Below are 22641 nucleotides of genomic sequence, written 5' to 3'. Positions count from 1 at the left end.
TCTTTTAGAAGTTTGATCTGCACATGTGTCTTTATTATGTGTTACAGGAAATATTAAAAAAAAATACAATAACAAACCAGCACATTCCCACACTTGTGCCTCTGACCTGGCAGCCTGGCTGACAATGGCACACCAGTTTTTTTCTCATTGAGACTCTGACTCAGAACTCAAAAATCTCTCCACCCAGCTTGCTAAGTTCCCTCTGGTGGGTCCTTACCACGCCAGCCCCATGCTTCAAATCCCCCACAGCCTTTGTGGTGCACATCTGGCAAACCCATCCTTTACTGCTGTACCTTTCTGTCTTGAAGCCAGATGAACTGCCGATTGAAGGAAAACACAACATAAACTTAGTTTAGAAACAATGTTAACTCAATCTCTGGGTGCATCAACTAAAACCTAATCTTGTAAGCCTTATTAAAATCCAATTTCTCTGGTGGTGAATCCTTGTGGATGATCCTGGAAAACTCTAGCAGCTACATCTTACCCCTCTGCTCTCCCTGTTCCAAAAGAGCCTAACGCTCTCTCCTGCTTCCTCTCTTCCTCCATCCAACCTGGAAGTCCCGCCTACTTTCCCAGTGATTGACTCCTTTATTCATTAGGGAATTGGTTCACAAGAAGTCACCTGAGTATGAATCTCTCCTTTATCACAACCCCTCCCCGGAATTCCCAGTGGAATTAGCATATAAACAGCACAAGGCCCTCCCACAACAAGTGTGGAAAGCCGTGCAGCGTGCAGCGAGCAATCACTGTGGAGAGCCGTGCGCGTGCTGCGAGCAATCACCATTATAAGATGGCGCTGGCCTCCGCTGTGACAAACTAGTAAACAAGCCTTATGCGCAAGTGCGAGAGTGAACTCACTCCTAGTCACTGCCCATTCTCGGGGTGTAATAGTGGTGTGATGAGCGAGCAACGAATCAAGAGCTGTCACGCCACATCAGGTGCTGAAACGTCATGGCTGAGTGCTATATAACGGACTCCATTTTCTGGGGTCGAGATCTTCCTGAGAAGTAAGCAATAAAGCTTTGCTGCAGAAGATTCCGGTTGTCCTGAGTGTGTTCTTGCCGGCGGGGACAAAAGCTCGGGATAAACAAGTATGATATTGAGATTATATTGTAGAAAAGATAGTTCTAAATAAACATTAGAATTGCATTCCAATCTACAGTATGATTATTGAATTAAACATATGCATGTGCCTCATAAAGGAGGAATAAAACTTGGGCTGTCAAACCTGGTGTAGTACCTCAAACTTTTACACCTAGCACTCAGGAGGCAAAATCAGAAATTAATGTATTCAGTGCCAGCCTTAGGAGTCGTTTTTCTCAAACAAAACAAAACGACACAAAAGCATACTTCTTTGCCTGTTAAAGAACTAGACATTTATTTTAGTGTCTGACAAAACATTAATTTTATATAGTTTTAAATTTTAAATGTTTATCAATAGAATGCATATTCTGTATAGAGTTTTACACAGTTAATGGTCACATTGCTGTGTATAGGAAATAAAATCAAGTCAAAATTAAATTTAACAGTTTGAAAATGTAGACTTTAGAAGTAAAACAGTTTACTTTTCTTCTAAATGGTTATTTTAGTTTAGTGGTTATACTAACCCTAGAGTAACCAGTTACTTCAGTACTGGAATCACAGAGCTTAGTGTTGAAAATAGATTAAATTGAGGCTTAATAAGTTTTGCTTTCAGGCAAGTCATACATGATCACATTCATTTTATTTCTTAATCTATTTATGGCATGTACTTTCTGCTCTGGGAATGGTTCTGCACACATAAGTATGAATGCATACACATGGTTCTAGTCCCTGCTTAGTCTTGTTGATCAATCCATTTGTAGATTTGTATTTTTTTAACTTCATATTTTACACATGAGTACTATATTTAGATAATTTCTCCCCCCCACACACAAACTCCAATGACTCTTTATTGTTTGTTTGTGTTTGTGTTTGTTTTTGTTTTTGTTTGTTTGTTTTTTGAGGCAGGGTTTCTCTGTAGAGCCCTAGCTGTCCTGGAATTCACTCCATAGACCAGGATGACCTTGAACCCAGAAATTTGCCTGCTTCTGCCTCCCAAATGCTCAGATTAAAGGCATGTGCCACCACTGCCCAGCTGCCTCTTTTCTTTTCTTTTCTTTTCTTTTCTTTTCTTTTCTTTTCTTTTCTTTTCTTTTCTTTTCTTTTCTTGTCTTGTCTTGTCTTGTCTTGTCTTGTCTTGTCTTGTCTTGTCTTGTCTTGTCTTGTCTTGTCTTGTCTTTTTTCTTTTCTTTTCTTTTCTTTTTTTCTTTTCTTTTCTAATTTTCTTTTTTTCCAATTTTTTATTAGGTATTTACTTCATTTACACTTCAAATGCTATCCCGAAAGTCCCCTATACCTCCCTGCTCCCCCCTCCCCCCAGTCAATCTCACTTCTTGGCCCTGGTATTCTCCTGCACTGGGGCATAAAAAGTTTGCAAGTCCAAGGGGCCTCTCTTCCCGATGATGGCTAACTAGGCCATCTTCTGCTACATATGCAGGTAGAGACAGGAGCTCTGGGGATACTGGTTAGTTCATATTGATGTGCCAACTATAGAGTTATAGACCCCTTCAGCTCCTTGGGTACTTTCTTTAGCTGCTCCATTGGGTGCCCTGTGTTCCAACCCATAGCTGACTGTGAGCATCCACTTCTGTGTTTGCCAGGCACTGGCAAGGCCTCACAAGAGACAGCTATATCAGGGTCCTTTCAGCAAAATCTTGCTGGCATATGCAATAGTGTCTGTGTTTGGTGACTGATTATGGGATGGACCCTCAAGTGGGACAGTCTCTGGATGGTCCATCCTTTTGTCTTAGCTCCAAACTTTGTAACTCCTTCCATGGGTGTTTTGTTCCAAATTCTAAAAAGGGGGGAAGTGTTCACATGTTGGTCTTCATTCATCTTGAGTTTCATGTGTTTTACAAATTGTATCTTGTATCTTGGGTATTCTAAGTTTCTGGGCTAATATCCACTTATAAGTAAGTGCATATCATGTGAGTTCTTTTGTGAATGGGTTACCTCACTCAGGATGATACCCTCCAGATCCATCCATTTGCATAGGAATTTCATAAATTCATTGTTTTTAGCAGCTGAGTAGTACTCCATTGTGTAAATGTACCATATTTTCTGTATCCATTCCTGTGTTGAGGGACATCTGGGTTCTTTCCAGCTTCTGGCTATTATAAATAAGGCTGCTATGAACATAGTGGAGCATGTGTTCTTAATCCCAGTTGGAACATCTTCTGGTTATATGCCCAGGAGAGGTATTGCTGGATCCTCCGGTAGTCCTATATCCAATTTTTTGAGAAACCGCAGACTGACTTCCAGAGTGGTTGTACAAGCTTGCAATCCCACGAACAATGGGGAAATGTTCCTCTTTCTCCACATCCTTGCCAGCATCTGCTGTCAAATGAATTTTTGATCTTATCCATTCTGACTGGTGTGAGGTGGAATCTCAGGGTTGTTTTGATTTGCATTACCCTGATGATTAAGGATGTTGAATATGTTTTCAGGTGTTTCTCAGCCCTTTGGTATTCTTCAGTTGAGAATTCTTCGTTTAGGATAGCAAAAACTGTTCTCAATGATAAAAGAATCTCTGGTGGAATCAGCATGCCTGACCTGTACTACAGAGCAATTGTGTTAAAAACTGCCTGGTTCTGGTATAGTGACAAACAGGTAGACCAATGGAATAGAATTGAAGACCCAGAAATGAACTCACATACTTATGGTCACTTGATCTTTGACATGGGAGCTAAAACCATCCAGTGGAAAAAAGACAGCATTTTCAACAAATGGTGCTGGCACAACTGGCGGTTATCCTGTAGAAGAATATGAATTGATCCATTCTTATCTCCTTGTACTAATGTCAAGTCTAAGTGGATCAAGAAACTCCACATAAAACCAGAGACACTGAAATTTATAGAGGAGAAAGTGGGGGAAAGCCTCAAAGATATGGGCACAGGGGAAAAATTCCTGAACAGAATACCAATGGCTTGTGCTATAAGATCAAGAATTGACAAGTGGGACCTCATAAAATTGCAAAGCTTCTGTAACACAAAAGACACTGTCAATAAAGCAAAAAGGCCACCAACAGATTGGGAAAGGATCTTTACCAATCCTAAATCAGATAGGGGACTAATATCCAATATATATAAAGAACTCAAGAAGATGGACTCCAGAAAGCTGCTTTTCTTAAAACTGCAATTTTACCTTAGTAGCACATATAACAAACTAAAATTCCCTAAGATTTCAAACAGTGTTGGATTGTTAGGTATGTCAAGAAATAAAAAATGTTGTGAAATATTTTGTAAAATGATTGCAACAATCACATCTTCTGTGAGTTATATTAACATCAGTACTATTTTATTTATTGCTGTTATTTTTAATATGACATCCATACTTAGCAAATTGACTATTTTTGCCTTTATATGAATTATACTTATTCAAAATTTACATAGGATTAATGTATATATGATATTTTAAGAACAAAAAGTAAAACAGGTCTAACAATAAGTCAATTTTTCTTGAATTTAACTTTGGAATAATCTATGCCATTCATTGATAAATTTCATATAGATACTCTATAATTCTTATACCTAATAGGGCTTTTTGATTATCAAAATCTGGCTAATTGCTTTTTGGCTCTCCAATCAGCACCATGGCAGTTGGCAAGAACAAGTATCTGACAAAAGGTGGCAAGAAGGGAGCTAAGAAGAAAGTGGTTGATTCATTTTCTAAGAAAGACTGGTATGATGTGAAAGCTCCAGCAATTTTAAATATTAGGGACATTAGAAAAACAGTAGTCACAAGGTCTAAATGAACCAAAATTGCATCTTATGGCCTCAGGGGTCATGTGTTAGAAGTGAACCTTGCCGATCTACAGAATGATGAAATTGCATTTACAAAATTCAAGCTAATTACTGAGGACATTCATGGAAAAAAACTGTCTGACTAACTTCCATGGCATAGATCTTACCCAGGACAGAAAGTGGCAGACTATGATTGAAGCTCATGTTGATATCAAGACTACCAATGGGTATTTGTTCCTATTTCTCTGGGTTGGTTTCACTAAAAAATGCATCAACCAGATGAAAAAACCATTGTATGCACTGCACCAGCAGGTCCACCAGATCTGGAGGAAGATGATGGAAATCATGACCCAAGAAGTGCCGAGAAATGATTTGAAGAAAGTAGTTAATAAGCTGAATCCAGACAGCATTGGGAAAGACATAGAAAAAGCTTGCCAGTCCATTTATTACCTTCATGATGTCTTTGTTAGAAAAGTAAAAACATTGAAGAAATCCAAGTTTGAATTGGGAAAGTTCATGGAGCTCCATGGTGAAGGCAGTAGTTCTGCAATACAACTGGAGACATGACAGGTGCTAAGGTCGAACAAGTTGATGGATATGAACCACCACTCCAAGAATTAGATTAGAATCAAGATTTTTAAATGTGACAAATAAAAAAGTCTTAATTGTGGAAAAAAAATCTGGCTAATCATATAATCTTTGATGGAAATAAACATCAAAATGTAAAAAATGTAGAGATTCATAGTCCACAATAAAAACTTTCATAGGATCAACTACAGAAAACTCACAGTAGAGTAGCGACTACATCAAAAGGTGAAAAGAAGTGGAAGGACTTCTCATGTGGTAAAGGTGATTGCAGGAAGCTACAGGGCTTGGTTGGATCCCTGCAGCTAACATGGAATGGGAGAACTGCCTTCTGCAAGTTGATCTGTGAACATTGTATACTTCTTGCAGCTGGCTTATATACACACAGAGAGAAGAAATAAACATATATAAATATTTCTTTTAAAAAGATGGAAGGAGTTCCTATATACTTTTTTTCTTTCCTTTTCTTTTTTTATTTATTCTTTAATCATTTTTTAAGAGTCTGGAATTTATTCCCTCCTGGTCTACCCTCCAACTTTTCCACATTCCATACCTCCTCTAACTCCACACCCTGTCCCCAAAAGGATGTTCCCAGACTCCTCCATCCAACAAGACCTGCCCACTTCTTGGGGCCCCGAGTTTCTTAAGGGTTAGGTGCACCTTCACTGACTTAGTCTGGACCCAGCAGACCTCTGTTACATCATGTGCTGTGCATCTCATATCAGCTGGTGTATGCTGCCTGGTTGGTGGCTCAATGTCTGTGAGATCTTAGGGGTGTGGGTTCCTTGAGGCTGCTGCACTTTCTATGGGGATGCCCTCCTCCTTAGCTTCTTCTAGCATTTTCCTAATACAACCACAGGGGTTACCAGCTTCTGTCCATTGGTTGAGTGTAAACATCTGTACCTGACTCTTTCAGCTGCTTGTTGGGCCTTGCAGAGGACAGTCATGATAGGTCCCTGTTTGTAAGCACACCATAGCCTCAGTTATAGTGTCAGGCCTTGGGGTTTCACCCTGAGCTGAATCTCAACTTGGGCCTGTCAACGTACCTCTTTTTTTCTCAGGCTCTTCTCAATTTTTGTTCCTACAGTTCTTTCAGATAGGAACAATTCTGACTCAGAGTTTTTGACTGTGGGCTGGAAACCCCATCTCTCCATTTGATGCTGTCATTTTACTGGAGGTGGATTCTACAAATTCCCTCTTCATACTATATGGTCTCTCACTTCCTAGGTCTCTGGTACATTCTAGATAGTACCCCTACCTTCTACTCCCATGGTTGCATATTTCCATTTATTCTACTGGCCCTCAGGGCTTCTCTGTTGTTCCTTCCCCAATACTTGATCAAGTTCCCCTTTTCCCCTCCTGCTGCCCTCTTCCACCCAGGTCCTTTCCTCCATCTGCTCCCTGTGATTGCTTTCTTCTCCCTCCCATGTAGGATTGAAGAATCCTTACTTGGAATGTTCAGCTTGTTAGCCTTCTTGAGTTCTGTGGATTGTGTCCTGGGAATTCTATATTTTTTGGCTAATATCTATTTATTAGTGAGTACGTACTATGCATATCCTTTTGGGTCTGAGTTACCTCACTCAGGATAATATTTTCTAATTCCATCCATTTGGCTGCAAACCTCGATGTCATAAAAGAGCTGAGAATGGAGCAGGGAGGCCAGCGGGACTGTCTCTAGCCTGGGCTGAAGGGAGAAAGGCAGGAGGATGAGCTCTGGCTGGTTCTTGCTGGTTTGAGAGTGCTTGGCTTGTTTTTGAGTGGGTGGCTTAGGTTGGTGGAGACCATGACTGATAACACAGAGAAGCCTTCTAGCATAAGATTATATGTGCATCTCTTTTTTTTTATTAGGTATTTTCTTCATTTTCATTTCCAATGCTACCCCCAAAAGTCCCCCAAACCCTCCTCCCCCCCCCACACACACACACTCCCATTTCTTGGCCCTGGCATTCCCCTGTACTGAGGCTTATAAAGTTTGCAAGACCAATGGGCCTCTCTTTCCACTGATGGCCGACTAGGTCATCTTCTGATACATATGCAGCTAGAGATACGAGGTCCGGGGGGTACTGGTTAGTTCATACTGAGTGAGGTAACACAATCACAAAAAAACTCACATGATATGTGCAGCTCTTTAGAGGAAGATCTTTCTCCATTGCTCCAGCACAGTGGATCCCCATGAGAAGAGATAGTCCACAGTTTTAAGGCATTTATTGTAGAAAGGCAGACAGAGGAAAAGAGTAGAGAAGTAGAGGCTGGCCATGGCCTCTTAGAGAGGGGGAGCACGGGAACAAGGGGCAAGAGTAAGAAAGTAAGAACAAGAACGGGAGGAGGGGACAAACAGCCCCTTTTATAGTGGCCCAGGCCTACCTGGCTATTATCAGGTAACCGTGGGGTGTAGTCCAGACAAAATACCAGGAGCTTGGGTCGTTGCCCTACGTGACTGATTGCTGCAGAATTATGGTGCTGGGGTCTCATTTCAGGAGCTTGGTGTCTGGGAGAGGGCAAACTTCCTTCTGTCCCTTGCAGAGTTATCCGCTGGGTCTTCAGGGTTTAAACCTAGCTCAACCAGAAAACAGGCTGCCTTTCATGGTCCCACGTTTCAAAGTAATTTTGATTTGCATTTCCCTGAATACTAAGGACTTTGAAGATTTCTTTAAGTGCTTCTCAGTCATGCGAGATTCTTCTGTTCTGAATTCTCTGTTTAGTTCTATACCACATTTTTATTTGATTGGGTTGTTTGGTTTCTTGGCGGTTTGCTTCTTGAGTTCTTTATACATTTTGGATGTTAGCCTTCTAACAGATGTGTGGTTAGTGAAGACTTTCCCAATCTGTAGGTTACCAATTGGAAAGAGCTATTCCCAAATACATTAGGAAAAGTAAAAGATCAAGAATTGTGAAGTAATACTAAACAATAAAAGTACTTCCCTCAGAGAATCACCATTCCTGACCTCAAGCTATACAACAGAGCAATAGTGGAAGAAACTGCATGGTATTAGTACAGAGTCAGACGTGTTGATCAGTGGAATAGAATTCAAGACCCAGAAATAAAATCACACACTTAAAGACACTTGATCTTTGACAAAGAAGCCAAAAATCTACAATGGAAAGAAAAAAAAAGCATCTTCAATAAATGGTGTAGGTCTAACTGGCAATCTGTTTGTAGAAAAGTAAAAATAGATCCATATTTGTCACCTTACACAAAGCTCAAAGTGCGGATGTATCAAGGACCTCAATACAAAACTAGGTACTCTCATTCTAATAGAAGAGAAACTGGGAAAGAGCCTCAAAATCATTGGCACGGGGAAATTTCCTAAACAGAACTCCAATGGCTTAGCCTCTAAGATCAAGAATAAATAGATGGGACCTCATGAAACAGGAAAGCTTCTGAAAAGCAAAGGACATAGTCAATAGGAAAAAAATCAGAATCCTATAAACTTTAAACTAAGTCTTTTGTTGGTTATTTCTTAGGGTGACTAAAGACACAGCCCTTCTAGATTCGAATTTACTATGCAAATAAGATTGACCACATAAGTCTCTCTCTGCAGCACATGTGTTGGCTTCATGAACATTCATCCATCTCTACAACCTGTGTGATGGATTATTGTTATCTTTACTTTCACTATTTATTATATTATTATTATAATTATTAAATATAATAATTATTTCCAATAAAGAGAATCACCAGATAAGGCTACATGGTGTAAAGTCTCTGGATCACATCACATGCAGTGTATAATCAACTTAGCTTAGTGTGCAGACAAAGTATGTTTTTCTTAAAATATAAATGGATATCAGATGTCTCACTGCCCAACTTATTAGGAGGAACTTGATAAATAATTTTTAATCTAGTCTGGAAGAAGCTCAGCATTTTGTCTCATGAATCAGGCGGACACTCATGCTCCTTGATGCTTGCCTTGTTGATTCTCTGCTTGGTTCACTTCTAGCGTTTCAGCCCTGTCTGAGTCTCACATCTTTGTCTTGTATCTTATGTTATGTGCACCAGTAACACTGGCATGGTGTTTATGTGTTCACCATATGTTAAATAATACAGAAGAGAATCTCAAACTTTTACAATAAATTCAATTTAATTATTTATGTATTTGTTTATTCAAATTATTTGGAGGAAATTTGGTATATTTTGTCATTTGAACAATAATGCAAGAAAGTATGTATAAAAACATTTGTAGGTCATTACTTTGACAATGATTTCTACAAAGTAGAATGTGTTATTTAAATTCTATTATTCTCTCTTGTACGATTTTCAACATTAATTTTTTATAGGTTTGTCTTGGTCTTTCCTCAGAAGGCTCTGAGTAATGTTTTAGATAACTTGAACTTAGAATTCATTTATTTTCATATTATCCAAAGAAAATAAGAGCTTTGACAAAAACATCTAAACAAAAATGAATGTATCATGGGAAGATATGAATTTTCACTTAATATCTGGTTCAAGATGGAAATTATTAGAAAAAATAGAGATAACAATATTTTTTGAGTTCTCCTTTCTCAATTATTATACCAGCATCATTTTTGAAATTGATTTTTCCACTAAGTAAGTTATACTTAATATATTTTATATTGTATTAAATAGCTATAGATATGAAAGTATGTAATTTCAGGGAGGATGTATATATAGTTCACCGAACTACAAACTAATAGTAATTCTACATTCAAGTTATATAAAAAAAAATACACATTTTCTCTTAATTTCAGCTAGATTGTAAATTTTTAATAAAAAGTGAGTCATCTAAATCCACAGAATAAATCCTGTCAAATCACTGAATAACCAATCACCAGACTGAGAAAACGTAGCTTTCTCTCTCACGGAGCAGACATAGTTTATGTGTTGAAGAATAAGCCGTGGCAATGCCTTTATATGCGTGTCTCTGGTCTTCATTTGCATTCTGAGAATGCTTCCATTGCTTTACATTTGTTTCAATTTCTGTTTTTTTGTTTGTTGGTTGGTTTGTTGATTTCATTTGAAATTTTACATATGTTTGCAGTATGTGATTACTACTTTTGTCTTCCACCTCGCTACTACTTCTGTCTACATCTCGCTTAAAGATCAGTGAGTTACTGGTATTTCTCAAGACACTTGTTTATTAAAACTGCCAGTTGAGCCAGGCAGTGGTGGCATGCACCTTTAATCCCACACTTGGGAGGCACAGGCAGGTGGATTTCTGAGTTCAAGGCCAGCCTAGTCTACAGAGTGAGTTCCAGGACATCCAGGTTCTCATCCAGAGAAACCCTGTCACAAAAATCAAAACAAAACAAAACAAAACAAAACAAATAAACAAAAACCCCAAAAACAAACAAATAAACAAACAACCACAACAAAAACCCCTGCCAGTGGATGGTAATCCCATAGGTGATGGCATATATAGAGTTTTTACGTATTATTTTTCTTTCCTTACACATCATGATACTCATGGTTTTAGAGAAGATAAAATGTATGTACTCCATTTTAAAAAATAATACATTGCACATTGTTGAATCTCAAGGATGACAACATTAGTTCACAAGATTTTATTACGGTCTCTCTTTGTCCAAGATCATATCCTATCACTGTATATATATTCTCAGAACACTATATCATTAATTAGCATGGTAAATATAGAACCTGTGTTAAAACTTACTTTAGTTACTTCAGTTTCTCAATACCTGAAGATAATAAAAATATATTTAGATATTACAGAAATCCAGCTATTTATATTTTGCAAATTATCTGAAATGTTTACTGTAGCTATCAAGGTGGTTTCCAGCATTATTTGTTAGTTTTGTGATATTTCCCTTCAAGGATCATAGATCATGCTATCTCAGCTGTTGACTGACACTAATGGTTGATAAGAAGCTTTGGAACTCTTTGTGTGTAAGTCCTAAGCTTATTTCTTTCAAAGGAGGTTAGAAGCATCTATATAACTTTTGGGCTGCCTGTTTTTTGCTTGTTATGTCTGTCATTCTTCCAGCTCATGAGACATCATGAAAAATCTTCTCACAGCAACTTCAGAAGTTTAGGAATGCAGAGAGAAGCATGTACCTCTCTAATGTCAACCTCTAGCAAGCATGCTCCTATGTTCAGAAAAATCTTCTAATCCCAAAGCATTGAGGATAGAAAAATAGCCCTTATCTACACTGGGGTTGAGAGATACTGAGTTGTCACTGAACAATATTGAAACTTTACAATGCCCAGGAGAACTGTGTTCCTGTGAATTATAATTTCAAATGAAAATTTTGCTGCACAGCAATTATAGTCCCCAAGCATAAACAAAACATTCTATTAGGAAGACTATGATATTATTATTGTTTTTCAAAAACAATTTTATTAGATATTTTCTTCATTTACATTTCAAATGTTTTTATGATATTATAATATGAACTTTTGATCACACACTGATGTGAATAATACAGGTTATTTATTTTAGGAAACTCAGAGGTATAACTGATTTTAAAGCTGGCTTCTGTCAATTATGGAGAGGTCTTAACACTTCCTGATGTTTCATGAGCTTGTCTGATATTTTCAGTATTTTCTTTATCCTTAGGTTAAAACATTTGAATGATTACTTCACTATACACTACAAAACAGCCTATAGTTCAAATAGTCACCACAGTACAGTTTTTACTGATTCCTTATGTACAGAGTTAAAGTAACCTATTCATTTTTGATTATTCATTTGTAACAGAAAGGAACTTATCTTTTAGTGTTCTGATTTGACCTCAGAGTCAAAAGAGCCAGCAACAAAGCCCATTGCTTGTTAGGAGAATGGTTGCTAGGAGAATAAGAAGAACAGGGGGCACATGCACCTGTGCAAGATTGTATGAGGAAAAATGGAAATGGATATTTGACACTAGCAGTCATATCTTATAGACACTACCCCAGCCCACCTATTGTTATTTATTCATTTTTACTTTTATATATATTTTTAAATTTATATTTTGTATTTATTTACATACCAAATGCTGTCCCCCTCCAAGTATGTCCTTGAAGAGACCTTCCCCCATCTGTCCTCCTCTTCTCCTCTGAAAGAATGACCCCACCACTGTCCTCATCATGTATCCTCTAATCTGATGCATCAAGTCACTGCCAAAATAGGCACATTCTCTCCCACTGAGGTCAAACATGGTATCACAATTGGGGAATAGATACCACAGTCAGGCTATAGCTTTAGAGAGAACCTTCCCTCCAATTGTTGGGGACATGAAAACAAAGATTTAGGGCTTGTCCATATGTGCTGGGGGTGGGGTGTCTCATTCCAGCCCAGTGTGATTTTCAGTTACTGGCTCAGTCTCTAAAAACTCCCAAAAGTCCATTTTAGTTGACTCTATTGGTCCTCTTGTGGGGTTTCATCTCCTTCAGGGTCTTTAATCCTTCCCACAACTCTTCCATAAGAGACTCAAACCTTCCTCCAATGTTTGGTTGTTGGTATATGCCTCTGTTTTGGTCAGCTGCTGGGTAGAGCTTCTGAGAGAACTTTTATGATAGGTTACTGTCTGCAAATATAACAAAGTATCATTAATAAAGTCCAGGATTGTCTTCCAGTCTGCTTCTCCACCCAGCCAAAATCAGTGGTCCTAATCTCTCTCACATTCTACAGCTTGCATATATCCCAGGATGTCTGCAGAAGACCAGGGACACAGGACAGACTCCCACCCAAATACCTATGCTACTTGGGACACCCACAGAGCCCAGCTGACTTGGGACCTACCTGTCATGGCAAGCTCCATCCTCCTTCTAGTCTGCTTTTCTACTTGGATCAGATCAGTGGCTTGACATCTTTCATCACTCTACAGCCTGCCTGTCTCCTAGGAAGTCTACAGTAACCAGTGACACAACCTCCATGTCTCCTAAGAGGTCTGCAATTACCAGGAAAACAGAAAAACCATTGACAAAGGATCTAAAACAATTCAGTGGAAAGAAGGCAACATCTTCAACAAATGGTGCTGGCTCATCTCGCAGTTAGCATGTAGAAGAATGTGAATTGATCCATTCTTATATACTTGTACAAAGCTTGGGTCTAAGTGGATCAAGGAACTCCACATAAAACCAGAGACACTGAAACTTATAGAGGAGAAAGTGGGGAAGAGCCTGAAATACATGAGCACAGGGGAAAGATTCCTGAACAGAAGAGTAATGGCTTGGGCTGTAAGATCATGAATCAACAAATAGGATCCCATAAAACTGCAAAGCTTCTGTAAGGCAAAGTACACTGCCAATACGACAAAACAGATTGGGAGAGGATCTTTCCCAATCCTAAATCCAATAGTGGGCTAATATAATAATCCAATATATATAAAGAACTCAAGAAGTTGGACCCAAGAAAACAAAACAACCCTATTAAAAATTGGGCTACAGAGCTAAATAAAGAATTCTCAACCAAGAAATACTGAATGGCTGTGAATCACCTAAAAAAATGTTCAACATCAATAATCATCAGGGATATGCAAATCAAAACAACCCTGAGATTCCAGCTTATAACAGGCAGAATGGGTAAGATCAAAAACTCAGGTGAGAAGAGATGCTAGTTAGGATGTGAGAAAGAGGAACACTATTCCATTGCTGGTGGGACTACAAGCTAGTACAATCACTCTGGAAATCAGTTTGGTGGCTCCTCAGAAAATTGGACATAGTTTTACTGGAAGATCCAGCAATACCACTCCTGAGCATATAGACAGAAGATGCTCCACTCTGTTCATGCAGCCTTATTTATAATAGCCACAAGCTTGAAAGAACCCAGATGTCCCTCACCAGATTAATGGATACTGAAAATGTGGTATATTTACACAATGGAGTATTTAGCAGCTATTAAAAACAATGAATTTATGAAATTCTTAGACAAATGGATGGATCTGGAGGATATCAATCTAAGTGAGGTAACCAAATCACAAAAGAACACACATGATATGCACTCACTTATAAGTGGATATCAGCCCCGAAGCTCAGAAACCTTGTTAGAAGGGGAACAAAATACCCATAGGGAAGTAACAGAGACAAAATTCAGAGCAGAGACTGAAGGAATGGCCATCCAGAAACTGTCCCACTTGGGAATCCATCCCATAAAGAACCCCCAAACACAGAGAGTATGGCAGAAGCCAACAAGTGTTTGCTGACAGGATCCTGATATAGCTGTCTCCTGAGTAGCTTTGCCAGTGCCTGGCAAATACAGAAGTAGATGCTCACAGCCATCCTTTGGATGGAGCACAGGTCCCCAATGAAGGAGGTAGAGAAAGTACCTAAGGAGCTGAAGGGGTTTGCAGCCCCATAGGAAGAACATCAATATGAACTAACCAGTATCCCCAGCGTTCCATGGTTCTAAACTACCAATCAAAGAAAGCATATGGTGGGACTCATGGTTCTTGGTGCATATGTAGCTGAGGATGGCCTAGTCAATCATCCATGGAAGGAGAACATTTCACCCCAAAGCAAAAGAATATACCTTTAATCAGAACCCCATTGAACCTTCTGCCAAAATGGCCATATAACACACACAAACAAGCATCAATAGATGCAAGAATACTGAAATAATCTCATGCATTCTATTAGCTCACACTGGACTAAAGCTGGACTCCAATAAAAACAAAAATAACAAAACATTCACATACTCATAGAAACTGAGGAACTCTATATGCAAGGAAAACTTGGTCAAGGAAAGAATAAAGAAATTAAACTCTATAGAATTCAATGAAAGTGAAGCCACAATTCTCAAATTTCGGAGACAAAATGAAAGCAGTGCTAGAAGGAAAATGCATAGCAATGAGTACCTTTATAAAGTTATTGGAGTGATCTCATAAAAGCAGCTTAACAGCAAGCTTGGAAACTCTAGAACAGAAAGAAGCAAAGATAACCAAGAGGGTAGAAAGCATAAAAATAGACTCAGGGCTGAAATCAATTGATTAGAAACAAAGATTACAATACAAAGAATCAACAAAACCAAGAACTGGTTCTTTGAGAAAATCAACAAGATAGATAAACCTTTAGTCAAACTAATTAACGGGAACATACACAGTGTCCACATTAACAAATTTAAAAATGAAAAGGGAGACATAACAACAGAAAATTGAGGAAATTAAAAAAAATCAGATCCACTATAAAAGCCTATACTCAATAAAACTGGAAACTCTAGATGAAATGGGTGATTTTTCAAGACAGAAACCACATTCCAAAGTTAAGGCAAAATCAGGTACACTATCTAAACATTCCTATAATACCTAAGAAAATAGTAGTCATTAAAATCCTACCAACCCAAACCAGCCCAGTGCCAGTTGGTTGTAGTGCAAAATTATCCCAAACCTAAAAAGAAGAGCTAATACTAATAATCCTCAAACTATGTCATAAAATAGAAACAGAAGGAACACTACTTAATTAATTCCATGAAGCCACAGTTACTGTCATTCCTAAACCACACAAAGATGTAACAAAGAAAAGAGACCTTCAGACCAATTTCACTTCTGAATATCAATACAAATTCCTCAATGTAATTCTCACAAACTGAATCCAAGAACACATCAAAACCAGCATTCACCATGACCAAGTAGGCTCCATCACAGGAATTCAGGGATGGCTAAATATATGAAAATCTACCAGCATAATACACTATAAGAACAGTATCACAGAAAAAATGTCACATGATCATCTCATTCACTACTTCATGTTAGAAGTCTGGAGAGATTAGGAATTCATGGTACATAAGATATTAAAAGTAATATATGGCAAACCAACAGCCAACATCAAATTAAATGTAGAAAACCTAGAAATAATCCCACTAAAATCAGGGACAGGACAATTTTGCCCACTACCTCCCTATCAATTCAAAATTGTATTTGAAGTTCTAGCTAGAGAAATTGGACACAAAAAAAAGAGATAAAAGAGATACAAATTGGAAAGGAAGAAGTCAAAGTATCACTATTTGAAGATAATATGATAGTATATATAAGTGATGCCCAAAATTCCAAAAGAGAATCACTACAGCAGATAAACAACTTCAGCAAAGTGGCCAGATATAAAATCAACTCAATCAAATCAGTAGCCTACCTTTATACAAACAATAAGAAGATGAGAAAGAAATTAGGGAAACAACACCCTTCACAATAGCAACAAATAATATAACATATCTTGGTGTAATTCTTACCAAGCAAGAGAAGTATCTGTTTGAGAAGGACTTCCCATACCTGAAGAAAGAATTCAAACAACCTCAGAAGATAAAAAGGTCTTCCATGCTCATGAATTGGAAGGATTAACATAGTGAAAATGTGCATTTTAGCAAAACAATCTACAGACTCAATGTAATCCCCATCAAAATTCCAACACAATTCTTCACATACATGGTAGAGCCATTCTCAACTTCATATGGAAAAACAAAAATCCAGTATTGGCAAAACAATTCTCAATAATAAAAGATCCGGGAAAATTACCATTCTTGACTTAAAGCTCTACTATAGAGATAAATACCTCATGTCACTGGTACAGAGACAGGCAGGTCTATCAGTGGAATTAAATCAAAGATAAGAAATAAACCCACACACCCACAGTCACTTGATCTTTAACAAAGAAGCCAAAGCATACAGTGGAAAAAAAGAAAGCTTCATCAACAAATAGTGATCTTCTGTCAGTCTGTATGTAGATCAATGAAAGTAGATCCATATATATTACCTTAACAAAAAGTTCAAGTCCAAATGGATCAAGAACCTCAACATAAAACCAGATACACCGAATCTAATAGAAGGGTAAGTGGGAAAGAGCCTGGAACTCATTGGGACAGGGAGAAATTTCTTAAACAAAACTCCAATAGCACAGGCTCTAAGATCAAGAATTGATAAATGGGACTTAACTCAACTGAAAGGCTTCTGTAAGGCAAAAGACATCATTAACAGAGCAAAATGGCATGTGACAGATTGAGAAAATTATCTTCACTAAAACTGTGTCCAATAGACAGCAGTATCCAAAATATATAAAGACCTAAAGAAGTTCACCGCCCAAAACCAAATAACCCAATTTAAAAATGGGCTGCAGACTGATTTCCAGAATGGTTGTACAAGCTTGCAATCCCACCAGCAATGGAGGAGTGTTCCTCTTTCTCCACATCCTCGCCAGCATCTGCTGTCCCCTGAATTTTTGATCCTAGCCATTCTGACTGGTGTGAGAAGGAGTTACAGAGACAAAGTTTGGAGCTAAAATGAAAAGGTAGACCATCCAGAGACTGCCCCACCCAAGGGTCCATCCCATAATCAGCCACCAAACACAGACACTATTGCATATGCCAGCAAGATTTTGCTGAAAGGACCCAGATATAGCTGTCTTTGTGAGGCTATGCCAGTGCCTGGCAAATACAAAAGTGGATGCTCACAGTCATCTATAGGATGGAACACAGGGCCCCCAATGGAGGAGCTAGAGAAAGTACCCAAGAAGCTGAAGGGATCTGCAACCCTATAAGTGGAACAGCAATATGAACTAATCAGTACTCCCAGAGCTCATGTCTCTAGCTGCATATGTAGCAGAAGATGGCCTAGTTGGCCATCATTGGGAAAAGAGGCCTCTTGGTCTTGCAAACTTTATATGCCCCAGTACAGGGGAACACCAGGGCCACGAAGTGGGAGTGAGTGGATGGGGAGCAGGACGGGGGTGGGGGTTACAGGAGACTTTTGGAATAGCATTTAAAATGTAAATGAAGAAAATATCTAATAAAATTTTTTTAAAATGGGATACAGATCTAAACAGAGAATTCCCAGCAGAATCTCTAATGGCTGAGAAACATTTAATGAAGTGTTCTACAGCTTCCTGTACAAGATGGAGAGATTCAGAGCATGAAGTGCCTCAGTTGATCCTGTTTCTTGTTCCCTTGCTCTTGCTTCTTCCCTAATAGCTACTCCAGGGTCCCACCTGTCTTAGTAGGCCAGGTGCAAAGAGTTTCTAAAAATAACAATCTCAGTGCTTGAAGAGTCCTGCCTGATTCTTCTGCAAGCCCCAATTCGGAGCCACCATTCCTGCTCCTGGGTGACTTTAAACCTAGATATTCTGACAGCTACTGCATCTGGGATTGTTTTCTTTCTTTTGGGAGGTAGGTATTGTCACCTCTCATTCAACAGTAAACAAATGGTTCCTTCATTCAGGAAAAAAAAAAAATAAGTGTTCAAAGTCCAAATCCAAAGCCATCAGGGAAAAACAAAAACAAAAACAAAAACAAAAACAAAGAAACAAAACAAAACAAAACAAAACAAAACAAAACAAAACAAAACAAAACAAAACAAAACAAAACAAAACAAAACAAAAAAACCCACTGAGATTCCACCTTACAGAAATCAGAGTGGCTAAGATCAAAACCTCAAATGACAGCACATGCTGGAGAGGATGTGGAGAAAGAGAAATATGCCTCCATTGCTGGTGGGATTGCCAAGTGGTAAAACCACTCTTGAAATCAATCTGGTGGTTCCTTAGAAAATTAGAAATAGTTCTACTCTTAAGCATATACCAAGAAGATGCCCCACCATATCACAATGACACATGCTCCACTATATTCATAGTTGCCTTATTTATAATAGAAGGTGGAAACCATGCAGATGTCCCTCAACAGGAGAATAGATACAGAAAATATGGTTCATTTGCACAATGCAACACTATTCAACTACTAAAAATGAGGAAACCTTGAATGTTGTAGGCAAATAGATAGATCTAGAATACATCATCCTGAGTGAGGTACCCAGATCCAAAAGTAAATGCATGGTACACTGAGAAGTGAATATTTGCCCAAAAGTACAGAATACCTAGGATACAACCCATTGACCATAAGAAGTTTACTAAGCAGACAGGCCCAAGTATGGATGCTTCAATCCCACTCAGACAAGGAAAGAAAATAATCACAAGAGGCAGAGACAGGGAGGGATCTGAGTGAGAAGGGGAGAGGAAAGTGAAAAGGGGAACAGGATTAGGTATGTGGGGCAGGAAGAAAGCCCAGAGGCCCAGGAGAATTATTGGAAATGTACAGCCTTGGAGGTGGGAGGTGAGGGACACTCTAGAAAGTACCAGAGACCTAGGAGGTAAGAGACTTTCAGGACTCAATGGGCATGACCTTAGCTAAAATGCCCAACATCGGGAAAAGGAACTTAAATCGTCCACCTCCAGAAGATAGACAAGACCTTAATTGGAGGGACAGTGTTACTAACCCCTAGTCAGAATTTCTGACAAAGAATTGTTCCTGTCTAAAAGAACTACAGAGACAAAAATGGAGAAGAGACTGAAGTAACAGAGGTTCAAAAACTGGCCCAACTTGGGATCCATCTCAAGGGAAGCCTCTAATACCTGACACTACCACTGATGTCCTCACAGCCAGTAACCTAGCTTGACTGTTATCTGAGAGGCCATACCAGCAGCTGACTGAGATTGATACGGATACTTTTACCCAACCATTGGGCTGAAGTTGGGGACCCTTATTGTTGAATTAAGGAAAGCATTGTGAAGAAGCCGAGGAGGAGGGTGACCCCATAAGAAGACCAGCTATCTCAGACCTCATGGAGCTCCCAGAGATTGGGCCACCAACCAGACAGCATACCTAGGCTGGTCCGAGGCCTCTCACACAAATATTCCAGAAGTCTGCCTGGTCTGGCCCCAGTGTGAGTAGATGTGCATAATCCTTGAGTCACCAGGGAATAGGGAGACCTGCTGGGGTGCTGGACTCAAGTAGGGGGAGTCCTGGAATGAGGATCTGTTGGGGGAACATGAGGAGGACAAAGGCTGGAAAGTAAATGAAAAATAAAAAGTGCAGGGATTCGTAATTTCTTGTGGAATGGTTTTCAAATTGGGCTAGTTATTGGTTGGTCATTCCTTCAGACTCTGCTTTATCTTTATCCCTGCATTTGTTTTAGACAGGACAAATTTTCTTTTCGGGTTCAATCTATTTGGTGTTCTGTAAGTTTCTTTTACATTTATAACTATCTCTTTAGGTTAGCAATGGGGTTGAAATTATTGTGGGTGAGGTTGTTGTTCTTATCCCTGCAATGGGGGTCCTGTCTGGCTCAAGGATATAGTTTTGTCTGGTTCCATGTCCCCACTAATAGACATCATGACTATGGTCACTCACATTGATTCCTTGAAACCTCCCCCATCTCAGGTCTCATGGACATTCAGCTACTCCTCACCCCCTGGCAGCCTTAGATTTACATTTATTTTCCTGGCTCTGAATTTTTTGCGCTCCCTTTTTCACTGAGGAACATCTAGGTTTCCTCAAGTTTCTGACTATTATGAATAAAGTTGCTATGAACATAGTTGAACACATTTATTGATGTGGTGGAACATCTTTTGGGATTATGCCCAAGAGCAGTATAGATGTGTCTTTTTTTTAAAACATTTTGTTTTGTTTTGTTTTTCGGGACAGGGTTTCTCTGTGTAGCCCTGGTTGTCCTGGCACTCACTTTGTAGACCAGGCTGGCCTCGAACTCAGAAATCTGCCTGCCTCTGCCTCCTGAGTGCTGGGATTAAAGGCGTGCGCCACCACGCCCGGCATAGATGTGTCTTTAGGTTGAGCTATTTCCAATTTTCAGAGAAAATGCCAGATTGATTTCCAGAGTGGTTGTATAAGTTTTCACACTGACTAGCAATGGAGGAGTGTTCCCCTTTCTCCATATCCTCACCAGCATGTGAGTTTCCGATCTTAGTCATTCTGATTGGTATAAAGTGGTATCTCAGGGTTGTCTTGCTTTGCATTTCCCATCTCTTTTGCTAACTTTTGGTTGAAAGTCTATTTTATTATATATTAGAATAGCAACTATAGCTTGTTTCTTGGGTCCTTTTCCTTATAAACATTTTCTATCTCTTTACTCTAAGATAGTACCTATCTTTGCTGCTGTGGGGGTGTTTCTTATATGTAGCCAAATAATAGATCCTGTTTACATATCCAGTCTGTTACCATGTGTCTTTCTATTTGTGAATTAATTCTATTGATGGTGAGAAATTTTAGTGATCAATGAATCTTAGTTCCTGTCATTTTGATGTTGGAGGTGGTACTGTGTGTGTGTGATTCTCTTCTCTTTATTTTGCTGTGAGATGATTAATTTCTTGTAATTTACTTGGGTACAATTAACCTCTTTGTTTTGGAATTTTCCTTTTAGTATCTGCTGTCGGTATGTATTAATGAAAGATGTTTAAATTTGTTTTTGTCATGGAATATCTTGGTTTCACCATCTACGGTGCTTGAGAGTTTTCTTGGTGATAGCAGTCAGGGCTGGCATCTGTGGTCTCTTCAGGTGTGAAAGACATCTATCTAGGATATTCTGGATTTTATAGTTTTTGTTGAGAATTTAGGTGGCTAATTCTGGCAGGTCTGTCTTTATGTTACTTGATCCTTTACCCTTGCAGTTTTAATATTCTATCTTTGCTTTCTCTGTACATTTAGTGCTTTGATTATTATATGGCAGGAGGATTTTCTTTTCGGGTTCAATCTATTTGGTGTTCTGTAAGCTTCTTTTACATTTATAGCTATCTCTTTAGGTTAGCAAAGCTTTTTCTATAATTTTGTCTAAGATATTTTCTGCTCCTTTGTACTAAAAATATTCACATCTTCTATTTCTACTATTTTAGGTCTTATCTTTATACATAGTGTCCCTTTTTTTTTCCTCTAGATTTTCAGTTTTAGGAACTTTTTACATTTAGCATTTTCTTTGTCTGAATCTTCTATGCCTGCTTGTATTCTCTTGGTGATGCTTGCATCTCTAGTTCCCATTCTCTTTTCCTAGTTTTTTCATATCCAGAGATGGATCTATTTGTCTTTTATTTATTGCTTCTATCACCTGTTTAATTATATGTCGCTGTATGTCTTTAATGGATTTGTTTCCTCTTTAAGGGCATCTACCTGTTTGGTTGTGTTTTCCTGTGTTTGTTTAAGGGAATTATTTATATCCTTTTGAAAGGCCTCTATTGTGTTCTTGAGATGGTTCACACTTGTGCTACTCATGTGTGTCAAGATGTAGAAGAAGGCTTTCTTTAGAAGAAGGGCTGGGTTCTGAAGGTGTATTGACTGTGTTCAATACATTCCTGCATTTGCATATCTTCATCTGATTGTCTCTAGTGTTGGTTGGCATGAGTTTCCAGAAGTGATGCAGGCAGTTGGAGCTGCAGTGTAGGTGCTTAGCAGAAGGTCTGCAGAGTCCAGGACTACTAGGCTTGCTAGAGTCCCAGTAGGTAAAGGAAATGGGGCAGGTAAGTCTCCCATGTTTGTCTCAGGTTAGATTAGACTTTCTGGGCATCAGGTGGAAT

The 22641-nt window shown here is 38.8% G+C and overlaps 1 pseudogene; it reads left to right on the top strand.

The window, feature by feature from the left end:
• The first annotated feature begins 4672 nt into the window (after window positions 1–4672).
• LOC110285119 (small ribosomal subunit protein eS1 pseudogene) lies at window positions 4673–5449 on the top strand (annotated as a pseudogene).
• Window positions 5450–22641: the final 17192 nt, after the last annotated feature.

Source organism: Mus caroli, unplaced genomic scaffold, assembly GCF_978045245.1.
Source record: "Mus caroli unplaced genomic scaffold, Mus_caroli_1 scaffold_19, whole genome shotgun sequence".
In the NCBI taxonomy this organism is placed as follows: Eukaryota; Metazoa; Chordata; class Mammalia; order Rodentia; family Muridae; genus Mus; species Mus caroli.
This window is presented reverse-complemented; position numbering and strand designations above follow the sequence as displayed.